Source organism: Salmo salar, unplaced genomic scaffold (genome assembly GCF_905237065.1).
Source record: "Salmo salar unplaced genomic scaffold, Ssal_v3.1, whole genome shotgun sequence".
In the NCBI taxonomy this organism is placed as follows: Eukaryota; Metazoa; Chordata; class Actinopteri; order Salmoniformes; family Salmonidae; genus Salmo; species Salmo salar.
Genome location: NW_025550949.1, coordinates 228,184 through 243,732, shown reverse-complemented (window position 1 = coordinate 243,732; position 15,549 = coordinate 228,184). Strand labels below are relative to the sequence as shown.

Genomic DNA, 15,549 nt, shown 5'->3' with positions numbered 1-15,549 from the left:
TACAGCACCTGGTAGTTCAGGCGTCTCCATCCAAGGCACTAGGCCCTCGACTCCCCAGATCGACCAGGCTGGAACAATCTCTGTTACACATATAGTCAGTGAGTGTGATAAATATGCACACTACTCAGAGCTGTCACTGAAAGAAGAATAAAATACAATCCTTATTTTCAACATTAAACAGCAAAGAAGCAAAGCACACACAAGCTGCATTCAGCAACAATATTCTCGTTTGCCTTATAATACAAGGTATGCTAATGAAAACACAAGGAAATCAGATTAATTCACGCCAGTGCTGCGAGGGCACAGCATAGCACTGTATTCTTGTATGTTCCATCCACCAGGTCTGAATTCCCGCCTAGCTTCCGAGACTGTGGGTGTGGCTCAGGCTGCATGGCCGAAAAGAAACAATCTTCTGCCAACATATGTCAAGTGAGTAAACAGATAATTACGTCTTTGTGTCACTGAGGCAGAAGAACATCATTTACATAAAGGATGTTTTCATCGTTTGAACAGGGCAAAGATACAAAGCACACACAAGCTGCACTAGCAAATATCTCTGTTTGCCTATAAATACAAGGTAAGATGCCAATTGAAACACAAGGAAATTTGATCCTATTAAAAGGCAGGAGCAGTATTTAATAATTCACAATAATGCTTATTATTACAGTAGTGTTGCCGATGAAGACTAGGTTCAAGAGTTCACCAAGACGAGGAGATATGTACCAGGCTGGTATGAAACACTCATGTTACAAGGAGAGACATTGCACAGCAGCGGCGGTCACACAGGCTGATAGCCACTCACTCTTCACAGCAAAGGGGAGCACAGTTACACATTCATGTCAACAATATTCTTGTTTGTTCAATAGTAGCTCATTAAGAATCTGATGTGCTAGTAGAAAGTTGCATTTATCATTAAATGCTTGATTACAAGGTAGTGTTGCTGATGAAATGTGCCATTCGGTATTCAGGCATCTCCATCCGCATGCTCATTTCCGAGATCGCAGATACATCGGCGCAGCATGGTGATCACGCTGCCAACACAGCTCATGAGTGTGACACCACCAGAGGCTGCTTGAATCCTGCCGAGTGCCTTCTGAACAGAAAGCACAGCACACACAAGCCGCATTCAGCAACAATACCTTGCTAAATAAAGATGCCAATCGAACACAGCGAAATTCTGATCCTACAGCGCAGCCAAACATTTAACAATTCAATAAACAAATGCCACACAAGGTAGTGTTAAGCTGAAATAGTGCTGTTGTTCAGGCTGAACAGACGAGATCACCCAGGTTGAGCACAGCAGAAATGAACTGTTGCCACAACATATAGCCTGCGAGTGCATTTTCACCACCAAGCAGCTTGACCTTGTGTCACTGAAAGCAGAAGAAATTACAAGATTTCATCATTTCAGGTAGCCGATAAAATACAAACTTCATTTCCTTCATCACTGAACAGGGCAGCGAGAAGACTAAAGCACACACAAGCGTATTCAACAACAATATTCTGCCTGTCTTACAGCGCAATAGTTAGTAATTCTGATCCTATTAAAGCGCAGGCATTTAGTCACCATCAGCAAAGCCATTACAAGGCAGTGTTGCTGATGAAATATGCAGGCACACTTCTGACAAATGTCTGTCTTCCCAACCAGTCTCACCGTCCAGCTCAGATCGACGAGATCGCGCATCGCTGGCATGGCCGCAGCGAGAAACAGTCTCTGCTGCTACCATAGTCAGTGAGGTGTGATAAACAGACATTATTTTCAATACCAGATAGCAGCTTGAACTTGTGCCCACGAAAAAGAAATATAAACACAGCCCTTAGCAGCTGATTAAAATACAACTATTTCTTCATCATTTAATCATGGGCAAAGACAAAGCACACACAAGCTGCATTCAGCAACACAGCTCTTGTTTGTCTATACAAGGCAGATGCTACTGAAAACACAAGGAATTGATCCCAGGGCCGTCAATTCTATCATTAACGCCATTACAAGGTAAATGAACAGTGCAGGGGCGCCAAGGACAAATGTTACAGCGACCTGGTACTTGCATGTCTCCCATCCGCTCATCTTCCGAGATCGCATCGGCGCACCAGGCTGCCGCAGCGAGAACAATCTCTGCCACAACATACAGTCAAAGGAGTTCGATCACATATTTATCACCATCACAAATGCTTAATACAGCAGCAGTTAAGCGTGAAGAGTTACTCCTCGTGACAAAGCCAGCACTTAGCTGTTCTTCACCAGGCAGGTTCTAGCTTCCGAGACGATGCAGATCGGGAGCGCACCAGGCTGGTATGGTCGTTTCTAGAACAATCTCTTGCCACAACATATAGTCAAAGTGAGTTCACAAACAGATATTTCAGTCAATCATTAAATGCTTAATACAAGGCAGTGTTGCCACAGTGCACACTTCTCAGGATTAAGACAGCACCTGGTATTTGCAGGTCTCCCATCCGCGCCAATCCAGGATGACCTCGTTACTGGAGATCAGACGAGATTGGCGCAACGTTGGTATACGTAAGCGACATCAATTTGCCACATATAGTCAGCGAGCGTGATAAACACGCGACACCACCAGATGTTAGCTTGATCTCGTGTCACTGAAAAGTGCAGAAACATCAGCCCTGCTAGGTGCCGATATCAATAACTTATTTCCTTTCATCATAGTGAAAGACAAGTTATCATTGCCAGCAACAATATTTGTTTGTCTTATAACACAAACACAAGGAAATTCTGATCGCGCATTTAGTCAATTCATCACAAATGCTTGATACAAGGCATGCTGAAATAGCAGGCGACACTTTCAAAAATAAAATGCCACAGCACTCGGCAGCCTAAGTCTCCCGCACAGAACTGATCTCGCCTGAGAACAGATGATCGGCGTGCTGAACACCCTTTTCAACATACAACAGTGAGCAGATAAACACACAGATTACTCACTCAGATACAGCTTGACTTTGTGCTCACCGAAAAGCAGAAATAGCTTTAGCACAGGTAGCTGGATAAAATACAACTTTGCTTCTTTTCATCATTTGAACAGGCAAAGGAGTTAATAAAGCACACACAAGCGCATTCAGCAACACATTTCCTGCCTGTCTTGTTCGAAACACAGTGAATTTGATCCTACAGCAAAGTAGTGAAGCGCCTAGTCAATTCATCACAAATGCTACAAGGCAAAGCTGCTGATGAGTTAGCAACACTGCATAAAGATAGCACCTGAAACACCATCTGCTTAGTTTCATCAGACGAGATCGCGTACCAGGCGGTATACGTAAGCGAGAACAATCTTCTGCTACAACATATATAGTCAGTGAGTTCGATAAAACAGATATCGCCGTGATTGTGTTTGCGTTATTCCGGTATTTTGCGCGTCTCCCACAATATTCACTTCCGAGATCGACGTACCAGGTTGGTATGGCTGCAAGCTTATAAACACCCTGCTACAACATATATAGTCGTGCGAGTTCGACAGATATTTGTCAATCATCATTAAATGCTTTCATTAGTTGCGCAGTGTTGCCGATGAAATAGCGGCAGCACTTCTCGCGTGGGCCAAAATGCCAGCACTGGTATTTCAGCAGCCTCATCCAGTTGAGGTTTTGTTGGCTTCCATATCGACGAGATCGGGCGTACTGTAGCCGGCATGTCGCAAGCGAAACACCTTCTGCCACAACATATAGTCAAAGTGCGATAAACAGAGCCACGCATTTCTCACCACCATAAAGGTTGAATCCTGTGTCACTGCGCAGAGATTGTCTCCCATCACTTTTAGCATTAGTAGTTAACATAAACCATTTCTTTCATCACATCAGGGCAAAGGAGTTAAAGCACACACAAGCCGCTTCAGCAACAATATTCTGGCCTGTCTTACAGAAAAACAGGTCACAGCTCATCCGAGGTAGGAAGCTGCATTTGTCAATTCATCACAAATGCTTATTGCAGTGCTGCGATATAGCACCTGGTATTTCAGGTGGCCTCATCCACACCATGCTTCCGAGATCAGACGAGATCGGGCAGACTTCCAGGGTATGGTTGCATATCTCTGCTGCTGTTAGGTGAGCAATTAGATGTTAGCCTACCGAAAGCAGAGCAATCGCAAACACACCCCACTGCAGCTGATAAATACAAACTTTACCTCTCTTCACATTTGAACAGGGCAAAGAGCAGCACAATAATAAGCCGCATTCTCAACAATATTCTACTGTCTCATAAACACAAGGCAGATACACTGAAACACAAGAAACATTCTGATCCTATTAAGGCAGAGGAAGCTGCATTTGAACAACCATCACAAATGCTTAATACAGCAGTGCTGCTGATGAAATATGCAGGCACACCATCAAAATGCTGGTTGTTACCTTTCAGGTATCCGCACAATTGTAGTTCGACTCCGCCCGAGATCAGACGAGCATCGGGCGTACCCAGTGATGCTGAGCCAGCGAGAAATACTTGCCACAACATGTCATGAGTCTGATAAAACAGATACAACCATCATTAGCAGCAGCAGGTGCCATGATGAAATAGTGATTAAACAAGAAGTGGTCTCCCCATCCAGCCCGACTCCTCGCTTATTTCGACGATCGCTAGTACCCAGGTTGGCGAAACAACTTCTTTGCCACAACATATATAGTCAAAGCACCCGATAAAACAGATAGTCACCCGTTAATACAGTGTTGCTGATGAAATAGCAAGAGTACCGACAATGTTGATATACTGCATTTAGAATCTTCCTATCCACCATGATACTCGATCGGGCGTACTCCAAGCTGCATGGTTGCAGCGAGAACAATCTCTGCCACAACATATGTCAGCAGTGACAGACACAGACACCACTCAGATACAGCTGAAGAGGTCACGCATATCAAACATTTTTAGTTTCAGGCAGCTGGACAAAATACACTTCAACATTTGAACAGGCAAAGGAGCACAGCACACACTTAAATAGCAACAATATTTCTGTTTGTCTTATAACAGATGCCACTGAAATTTGATCCTATTGTGTGTATGATTTAGTCGTCCATCACAAACCAACATTTATGCAGGGGCACTTTCAGGACAAATGTTACAGCACCTTACTTGCAGGTCACCATGATCATATGCTGGTATAATGCAGCTTATATCATCTCTACAACATATATAGTCAAAGTGAGTGTGATAAACAGATTACATTTTCACCGCAGCTTGAACTGGGGGCAGAAGAAACAGAACACCAGCCTCCCATCAGGTAGCTGATAAATGCCTTATTTTCATCATTGAACAGGCAGCGAGCAGCACACACAAGCTGCACCATAACAATATTTTGCCTGTCTTACAATACAGCAGATGCTCGAAACACAAGAGGCCCTGATCCTGCTGTGCAGGTCACCACAATGCCAGCGCGTCACCAGCTACCCGCAGTTCTGCAGCGTTCATCCGCACACCAGGTCGACGCAACAGCCTTGAGGACGACGAGATTTGGTACCAGGATGGTGAGAAACATCTCGTTACAACATATATAGTCAGTGAGTCTGATAAAACAGATATTTAAACACCATCACAAATTATCGCTATAGTGTTGCTGATGAAATAGTAGCAGGACAAATGTTACAGCACCTGTCTCCCATCCAAGTATTGTCTGTTCGACTCGCTTATTTCCGATGTACTTGTTGAAGCTGCAGCGAGAAATCTTCTGCTACCCATAGTCAAAGTGAGTCTGATAGTACATTTAGTCAATGGTTATTGCCGATGAGCTGCGGGATTATTATATATTTAGTGTTCTCATCATGACCAACGATCTGTTATTTCCGAGATCATCGATATCGGCACTGCTGGCATGGTTGCAGCGAGAACAATCTCTGCCGCATATTAGAGTGTGATAACATGACACTTGATTGTTATCCGTGTCGCGAAGAAATTACAAACACTTACATTGTAGTTGATAAAATACAACCGCGATAGTAACATTATTCAGTAACACATTTGCTCTGCCTTATAACATATGGGCAGATACTGCCAGAGGCCATATGAGCCTGATCCATAAAGCGCAGTGGTATAGTCACCATCACAACATATACAGTGCTGGCTGAGACTGTGGTGGTTCTCCATCCAAGAGTTAGCTGCTTCCGAGATCAGACGAGCACCACTGGCATGGCCGTAAACACCCTGCCACAACATATAGTGAGTGTGAGATTGCATTTTCATCAGCAGCAGTCACTGGTGCAGAAGAGCTACAAACATTGTGCCTCTTATCATTTTTACAGTAGCTGATAAATACAATCGCCTTTTCATCATTTGAACAGGGCACAAAGCAACACAAGTTGCATTCAGCAACAATATTCTTGTTTGTCTTATAACAGCAGGCAGATGCTAATGCAACACAAGGAATTGATCCTATTGTTATTACTTGTCAATCATCATTAAATGCGCATTACGTTAGTGTTGCCGACGGGATTAAAGATTATCCGCACAATTACGATCATTTCCGTCGAGATGAGCGGTTGCAGCGAGAAATATCTTCGTTGTCAGCGAGTCTTCAGTCAATTCATCACAAATGCCACTATTAAGGCAGTTGCCGATTGTTATGCGGTCTCCCGCCGCAATATAGTCCATCTCTTTGCTTCCGAGATCATATGAACGGTCGCATACAGCGAGAAACACCAACATATGAACAGCGAGTTCGCCAAAACAGATATTTAGTCACCATCATCAATGTGCCATCACAGCAGCAGAAATAGTGCAGCATACGTGGGATGGCCAGCACTGCATTTGAGGTAATCACCAGCACCAGTCTGACCACTCGACGCATCTAGCAGTACTCCAGCCGGCATGCAGAACAACTTCGCCACAACACATACAGTCAAAGTGAGTGCACAGATTCACACAGCAGCTTCGAACTTTGCGTCACGAAAGATGAAATTACGAACACGTTCCCATCTGCTTTAGTTAATAGGTAGTTGAGGTAATACACATCGCTTGAACAGGCAGCGAGTTAAAGCACACACAAGCCGCATTCAGCAACAATATTCTTGTCTTATAATACAAGGCAGATAATTGAGATATATGGCACAATCTGTTGCCATTATGCAGGGGCATTACCGACGTTTATCGCTCGACATCGTATGCACTATTAAGGTTAAAAAGTGGTAAACAATTTGCTGCACATATATCAGTAAGTCTGATAAACAGATATTTAATTGTCACAATGTTATACAGGAAATAGTGAAGAGTTAATTACAGCCCAGGTGATCTTCTCATCCAAGCATAACCAGCCCGACCTCAAGCATTTACGAGATCGGGCGCAACAGCATGCAGCGAGAGCCACCTCTGCCATCATAAACGCAGCCAAACACCACATTAAATGCTTGTTGCTGATGAGCGCGAGCACTTCGTGAGCACAGCCACCTGGTACTCAGGCGCCCATCCGTTCAGCTGACAGCCCAGATTTATTTATCGGTGTACAGGTTGGCTGCAAGCGAACATCTTCTGCCATATAGTCAGCAGCGTGAGACGCCGCATTTCACTCACCATAAGCAGCTTGAACTTGTGTCACTGAAACACTCTACTTTTAGCACATCAGGGCAAAGGACGTTATCACTGCCGCATTCAGCAACAATATTCTTGCTTCGTCTTATAAACACAAGGCAGATGCTGCTCGAAATACATCCTGATAAAGGTGGAAGTTGCGTCACCACAATGTTGAATATTAGCGCAGCGCGTTGATGAAATAGGGCACACTTTCGTGACAAATGCTTACAGCATTCGAGAATTTATCCAGCACACATAACATTTATCGGGCGCGTTGGCATAACATAATATGAACTTGCCATACAGGTTTGTTGGCGTAGACATTGCATTTCTCACCGCTATCAGCATTCCAGGTAGTTGCCAAATACAAACTTATTTCCTTCATCATAGCGATATCACACGCTGCATTCAGCACACACATGTCATGCCCAGTGGTACGTGCGCGGAAATACCCTGTTGCAACAGTAAGTTCGATAAACAGACATTTAACAATTCATCACAACAGTGTTGCTGACAGTAAGATACTCCTCTTCGATGGTTATGGTCTCTCATCCACATCTGACTGTTATTTGACAGACATCATAAACAGGCGGTGATAGAAACAATCTTCAAGTTCATATCAGTGAGTTCGATAAAACATACTAGTCAATTCATTAAATGCTGATGAAATATACACTGTGATAAATGTTATGAGCAATTCAGATGGTCTTCGACCTAGTGACATTGTATCGAGTGTATTTGAGACTCACTGCTAACAGAGATAGATAGTGAGTGTGATAATGTGACACTAATCCTTGTCACTTAGGTGCAGAAGAAACATAAACATTTAGTCTTCATCATTTCTTTAGCACAGGTTGATAAAATACAAACTTATTTTCGAATATGATACAGCACACACAAGCTGCATTCACAATAATATTTTGTTTGTCTTATACTGAATAGAAGAGAAGCGCATTAGTTGATCGATTACAGCCATTATAGCAGTGTTGCTGATGCAGACACTTCGTGACAGGTAATAAGAAAGAATTATCTGCGTACTTAGCATAATAAAACGCCGAGTCTGCTTCCAACAGATATATCGGCAACGCTGGCATGGCCAGCGAAATAATCTCATATAGTCAGTGAGCGATAACGATCATCAGATATAGCTTAATTTTGTCACTGAAAGGTAGGCAACATAAACACAGCCCATCATTTTTAGTAGTTGATTTTTTTCATTTGAAGAAGCACACACAAGCTGATTTCACAAGGCAAGATATTTGAACATTAAGCGAGGCCCTGATCCTATTGTGCGCAGGAAGCCGCATTTAGTCAATCTATCACAAATACATAAGCAGCAGTGCCGATGAGGGGTTCACCCGTGATTGTAATGTTAGCAATTCGGCACTTGAAATCCCACCAATATAACGACCATAATTATATCAGATCGGCACCATGCAGTTGAGAAATCTTCGTTACAACATATGTCTGATAAACATTAGTCAACATAAATGTTAGCGCAGTGTTGCCGATGAAATATGTAAAGAGCATCGACAAATGCTATAATCTTTGCATTTCAGGTTCTATCCGCATTAACCAGTCTCGACTCGTTATTTCGATCACAGATTTGCTTGCGTTGAACATGCTGGCAGTCGCGAGTCAAAACAGACATTCAGTCAACACCAGCGCTTATCATTAGCAGTTGCCGATGAAATAGCAGCATCGACAAGCAGCACTCAAGAGATCCAGTTTGAGATCGATCGGGCGTATTGTGTGCTTAGAACACCTGTCAATAACACAGAGACAGATTTTCACCAATTAGCAGCTTGAACTTGTGTCACCAAAAGTAGAAGAAATACAAATCATTTTAGCATTATAGTTGTCATCACAACAGTGTGAATGTCATTGCTTATTCAGCAATACAGCCTGTTTGTCTTATAATGCAGATACACAACATTAGAGTTCTGATCCCATAGATGTTGCCGACAGCAGGTAGGCACACCGGATACAGAAACAAGCATAATCAGACTGCGCTGTTTCAGACGATGGCCTGTTGCAGAGAACACTTTGCTACAATAGTCGTTATAGATAAACACATTGCACACCACCACAGTGCTTGACCCTTGTGTCACTTGTGAAGAACATAAACACAGCCTCATCGATTTTTAGCACAGGCTGATGTGCTTTCTCATCAGGGCAGTGAGCACAATACAAGCTGCATTCAGCAACAATATTCTGTTTGTCTTATAATACAGGCAGATACTGGAAATATAGCAGCCTTATCCATTGGTGCAGGAAGGCATCACCATCGCCAATGCTTGACATAGTGTTACACCCAGAAGACCAGGCTGACTCGCCTAGCCCAGACCTTCACGCCATACCATCCTGGGCACACCGGATCTCGCCTGATCCTGGAAGCCAAGCAGGTCGTGGGCCTGTTAGTACTTGATGAGACCCGCCTGGAATACCAGGCACAAGATTTTGTCCCAATGAGGGTGTGCCCCTGCACTACTTCATCAACACCAACTTGTAGTAAGCATTAATGATGAATTGACTAAATGCAGCTTCCTGCCTTTTTAACAGGATTCAAACTCTTGTGTTTCAATTAGGCATCTCGCCTTGTATTTATAAGACAAAATACAATATTGTTGAATGCAGTCGCAAAGCTTTGTGCTCTCGTCTCTGTTCAAATTGATGAAAGGAAAATAAAGTTTAGATTAATCCAACTACCCAAATAAAAAGTGATGGGAACAGTGTTTAAATTCTTCACTTTTTTCAAGATAACAAAGTCTGCTGCTTTATCTAATTGGTGAAACGCAACTGTTATCACCACTTGACTATATATAAGTTGTGAAAAGAGATTGGTTTCATGTGTGTATTTGCCGCCATATTTAATTTAAGTACCCATCCGCCTGATCTCAATGCAGGTCGGCCTGGTTAGCACTTATTGAGATCTACCAGAATCACTGTGTTGCTATCTGTCCAGGTAAGTTCTCACTATTTCAACAGCACCGCCTTCAGAAAGAACACTTAATGATAATTGATCAAATGCGCCTGCCTTTAATAGATCAAACTTCCTGTGTTTTCAACAGAATCGTTTATTTATAAGACAAACAAGAATGTTACATGAATGCAGTTTAAAAATAGTTCTTGCCCTGCCCAAACACAAAGAACAGGTTACTTATCCAACCACCAAAAAGATGGAAACAATGTTTGTAATTTCTTCACTTTTTCAGCACGCCAAAAGTCTGTTGCTTATCTGAATTATGAAAACGCAATGTCTGTTTATCACACCACTTGATTTAAGGTTGCAGCAAGAGATTGTCGCCAACGCCACATCAGCCTGGCACGCCCCATCTTCGCCTCGATCTGGAATAAGGTGGTTTGTCTGGTTATATCGGATTTGATCACCAAACAGCCATTTATCACTGTAAAAAGCCTTAAAATTATTTCACCAACACTGCCCTGTATTACATTTAACGATTAACGATCGTTATCTGTTTTATCAGACCACTTTGATCATATGTTAGCAAGAGATCGTTTCTGCCACGCCATAGTTTGCGTTTGGTGTCGCCTTCACCGTCTGATCTCAGCTACGGTATTGTCATCTTGTTAGGTAATACTTACACCCATTTCTCAACACCAAGAGGCACAAACATTTGTCCACGAGGAAGTTCTTACCATTTCATCAGCAACACTGTCTGTATTGTTACTTAATGACATGAACTGATCAAGATCTGTTTATCAGACCACTTTGATCTATATGTTGTATATGAGATTAGCTTTGCTTACTGTTGTATTGGATCTTGGCAACGCCTAACTGTACTTGATCTCAGCCACAGGTTCAATGGTTATATCTATGGACTCACCTGGGAACAGGCACAAACATTTATCCACATAGTGTCCCGTCTGGGTTTAACAACACCATTCTGTGGTAGCACTTGAATGATGAATTGACTGAACGCCTCCCGCCTTTTTAACAGATCCAACTCTTCAGTTTCAACGAAGATCTCGCTCTTGTATTTATAAGAATATTATTATTGAATGTTTCTAAACAGTTCTTCTGTCTGTCCAATTGATACGAATAAAAGCTTCCGTGGTTTGATCCAACCACCCAGCCAAAAGATGTAATTACGCTTGTAATTTTCACTTTGCGACAGCCTGGTTGTTGACCAATCAAGAAATGCAAACGTCCATTATCACAATCACTTAATCAGACATGCTTATAAAAGACGAGCCGCTTTCACGCCATGAACAGCCTGGCACGCCCATCTTCGTTTGATCCTGAAGCTGCTATGGCCGGCCCAGCGCTTAGTAATTGACGGAGACCACTGGGAAACATAAGCAAAGCACTTAATCACTATATGTCTCTGCAATTATTTCACCAAGCATCGTCTTTGTGGTGTTATTTAATGATGAACTGACGGCCAGCTTCGTCTTTAACAGATCAACTTCTTGAATAATTGGCATCTGCTTGGTATTTATATAAGATACCATGAATGACTGCTGAATGTTTGGTGTTTATGTTCTTGTCTATCTGAACACGAAAGAAACAAAGTCATATTTACCCAACCAACAAATGCTTTTTTCGATAACAGTGTTTGAAAATTTCTCTCACTTTTCAGCACGTCAAAACAAGCCATTCAATTGCGAAAACGCCCATTATCACCCAATTTTGATCATATAACAAAGAGATTGCGTTTCGCCACGCCATGTTTAAAGCCTGGGTACCTAATCTCTGTTCTGATCCCAGCTGCAAGTGGTGGTCTGGTCTTGTTTAGCACTTGACAGATAATCGCCGGAACACCAGGCGCCATGGTTTGGTCCACAGGCGTCCTGCAACTATTTCATCGCAAAACACTGTCTTAATAAGCACTTATTGATGAACTGATCAAACATCTGGTTTCATCTGATCCACTTGACTAACAGCAAGATATTTGAGTCATTATCGCCATATCAGTTTCTGGCACGCCTTATCCTCGTCTGATCCTAGCCTTGTTATGTCTGTCTGTCAGTATTTCGATGGCGACCTGTGGAATCACTATGGTGCTGTAAAGCATTTTATCCATGAGGCGTTCTCAACCATTTCACCAAACAACTGCTCACAGTTAATTGAATTAATAACTTTGATCAAACATCTGGTTTCACTGCAGACTACCGACCATGGTATGTTACAAGATTTAGCCTCACCACGCCACAATATCCTTGGCACGCTTCATCTCGTCTGATCTCAGCCAAGGTGGTCGGTCTGTTAGTACTTGATGGAGACCTTCAATTGGTATGCCAAAGATTTTGTCCACTATAAAGTCTCTGGCACCACTTCAACAACTGTAAAGGCATTTAATGATGAATTGACGAAACAGCCTGTCTTAATAGACTCAAATTTTTGTTTAATTAATCTGCCTCGTACTATAAGATAACATATTGTTGTTGAATGTTTGTGTGCTTCAGCTCCTTTCACCTGTTCCAATGATGAAAGAACAGTTTATATTTAATCCAACCATCAAACAAAAGGATAAACAGTGTTTGTAATTTTCATTTTCATGACAAAAGTCTTGTTGCTTACTCTAATTAAGAATGCAATGTCTGTTATCACCACTTTGACTATATATGCTAGAAAAGAGATTGTTTCTCTGCCAAGGCCACACCATTTAATGTTTTATCTGCCTGATCCCTAGGCTGCTATGGTCTGGTCTAAGAGGGCCTGGATGGAGGACCATCTGGAAAACATTTGAAGTTGTGTTATTTATCCACTTTATGGTGCTCCTACACCATTTCATCAGCACCATCGCTTTTGTGGCACATTGACGATGAATTTGACTAAACGCAGCTTCCTGCCTTTAAGATCAATTTCTACTTTAATCATCTGTTTATTTATAAGATGTGTAACAAGAATATTAAATGTTGAATGCATTGTAAATGAACTTGTTTGTTCAATGATGGAAGAATAAAGTTAGATATCCAATCATCAAAGTTAAAAGATAAACAGCATTGTAATTTTCATTTTCAGCACACAAAGTCATTGTTATCTAATTATGAAACAACGCCTGTTAACACCTGACTATATATGCTAAAGAGATTGTCTCGCCATATCAGAACAAAATGCTCAATCCTCGCCTGATCCTGGCCAGGTCTGGTCTGGTTGTATCAGATGGAGACCTGGAAGCAAACATTTATCCATTGAGGTGTTTTGCACCATCACCACAACGTGGAAACGCCCATTACACTGAATATTAACTTGACGAAACATCTGTTTGATCAGATCTCACCCTGATCATGTTGCAAAGAGATCACTTCGCCAATGTCATGTCAATGGCACCCATCCGTCTGATCTCAGTTTGTTGGTGGTCACCGTTGCACTTGATGGAGATCACCAGAAAACCAACAGGTGTCAAAGCATTTAACCAATGATAAAGTTTAACATATTTCACCACAAACAACTGCTCATTGTTATTTGAATGATAATTGATCAAACATCTGTTCTATCAGATCTACTTAATTATATATGCTGTAAGATTACTTCATTGTCGCCACATCAGTTTCAAAATAATCTCACCCTGATCCTTAAAGCCACAGGCTTCTGGTCTAATGGATGGAGACCACTAACATTAGGTGCCAAACATTTTGTCCATTATGGTGTCTCTGCACATTTCAATTGTTACCACTGTCTGTATAAGTATTTAATGATAATTGACTAAATACTCCATTCCTTAACAGACCAAATCTCCAGTTTCTCAACGAGTGATCTGTCCTTGTACTTTATAAAGATGCAACAAGATTTGTTGTTAGTCAACAAATAACCTTGTCTCCAACCAAACGATGAAGAAACAAAGTTTGGTACTTTATCCAATCCACCGCCAAAAATGGATGGAATGAAAGGTTTGTAAATTTTCCACTTTCAAGACACAACAATGTCATCTTTAACTAAGAAATGCAATGTTTGATCACCAATTTGACTATATATGTTGTAAAAGATCGTTTCTGCTTACGCTAAACAGCCTGGCGTTTCAGATCCTGCCGATCCTGAACAGGTCGGCCTGCTGGCACTTGATAGAGACCCACCAACATTATAAACAAAGCATTTTATCCACAGGCGTCTGCAATTATCATCAGCACACTGCCTAACTGATCAATATCTGTTTTATCAGATCACTTGACTATATGTCAGGCAAAGACGAGGTTTACGCCATCGTTTGAAAATGCCCATCTTCATGATCTCAGTTTCGCAGGTCTGTCTGGTTGGTATTTGATGGAGACCAACATTTAAAGCCAAGCGTTTATCCACTATAAAGCTCTTGCACTATTTCATCAGCAACACTGCCTTATTAAGCATTTAATGATGAATTGACTAATATTTGTTTTATCAGACTCACTTTGACTATATATGTTGTAGCAAGAGATTGTTTCTCGCTACGGCCATACCATCCTCGGCACGCCCGATCTCGCCTGATCTCGGAAGCTGGCGGGCCTGGTTAGTACTTGGATGGGAGACCGCCTGGGAAACCAGTGCTGTAAGCATTTTGTCCACGAGGTGCCCTGCACTATTTCATCAGCAACACTGCCTTGTTAAGCATTTAATGATGAATTGACTAAACGCAGCTTCTGCCTTTTTAATAGGATCACATTTCTTGTGTTTTCAATTAGCATCTGCCTTGTATTTATAAGACAAACAAGAATATTGTTGCTGAATGCAGCTTGTGTGTGCTTTGTGCTCCTTTGCCCTGTTCAAATGATGAAAGGAAATAAAGTTTGTATTTTATCCAACTACCTGTGCTAAAAAGTGATGGGAACAGTGTTTGTAATTTCTTCTACTTTTTCAGTGACACAAAGTTCAAGCTGCTTATCTAATTGGTGAAAATGCAAATGTCTGTTTATCACACTCACTTTGACTATATATGTTGTAGCAAGAGATTGTTTCTCGCTTACGGCCATACCAGCCTGGGTACGCCCGATCTCGTCTGATCTCGGAAGCGAAGCAGGGTCGGGCCTGGTTAGTACTTGGATGGGAGACCGCCTGGGAATACCAGGTGCTGTAAGCATTTTGTCCACGAGGGTGTGCCCCTGCA

The 15,549-nt window shown here is 42.0% G+C and overlaps 1 non-coding gene across 1 annotated transcript; it reads left to right on the top strand.

Annotated features, from left to right (window-relative positions):
• The first annotated feature begins 15,403 nt into the window (after positions 1 to 15,403).
• LOC123741002 (5S ribosomal RNA) lies at positions 15,404 to 15,522 on the top strand. Its single transcript, XR_006768793.1, has one exon. It is a non-coding gene; the product is annotated as a 5S ribosomal RNA (ribosomal RNA).
• Positions 15,523 to 15,549: the final 27 nt, after the last annotated feature.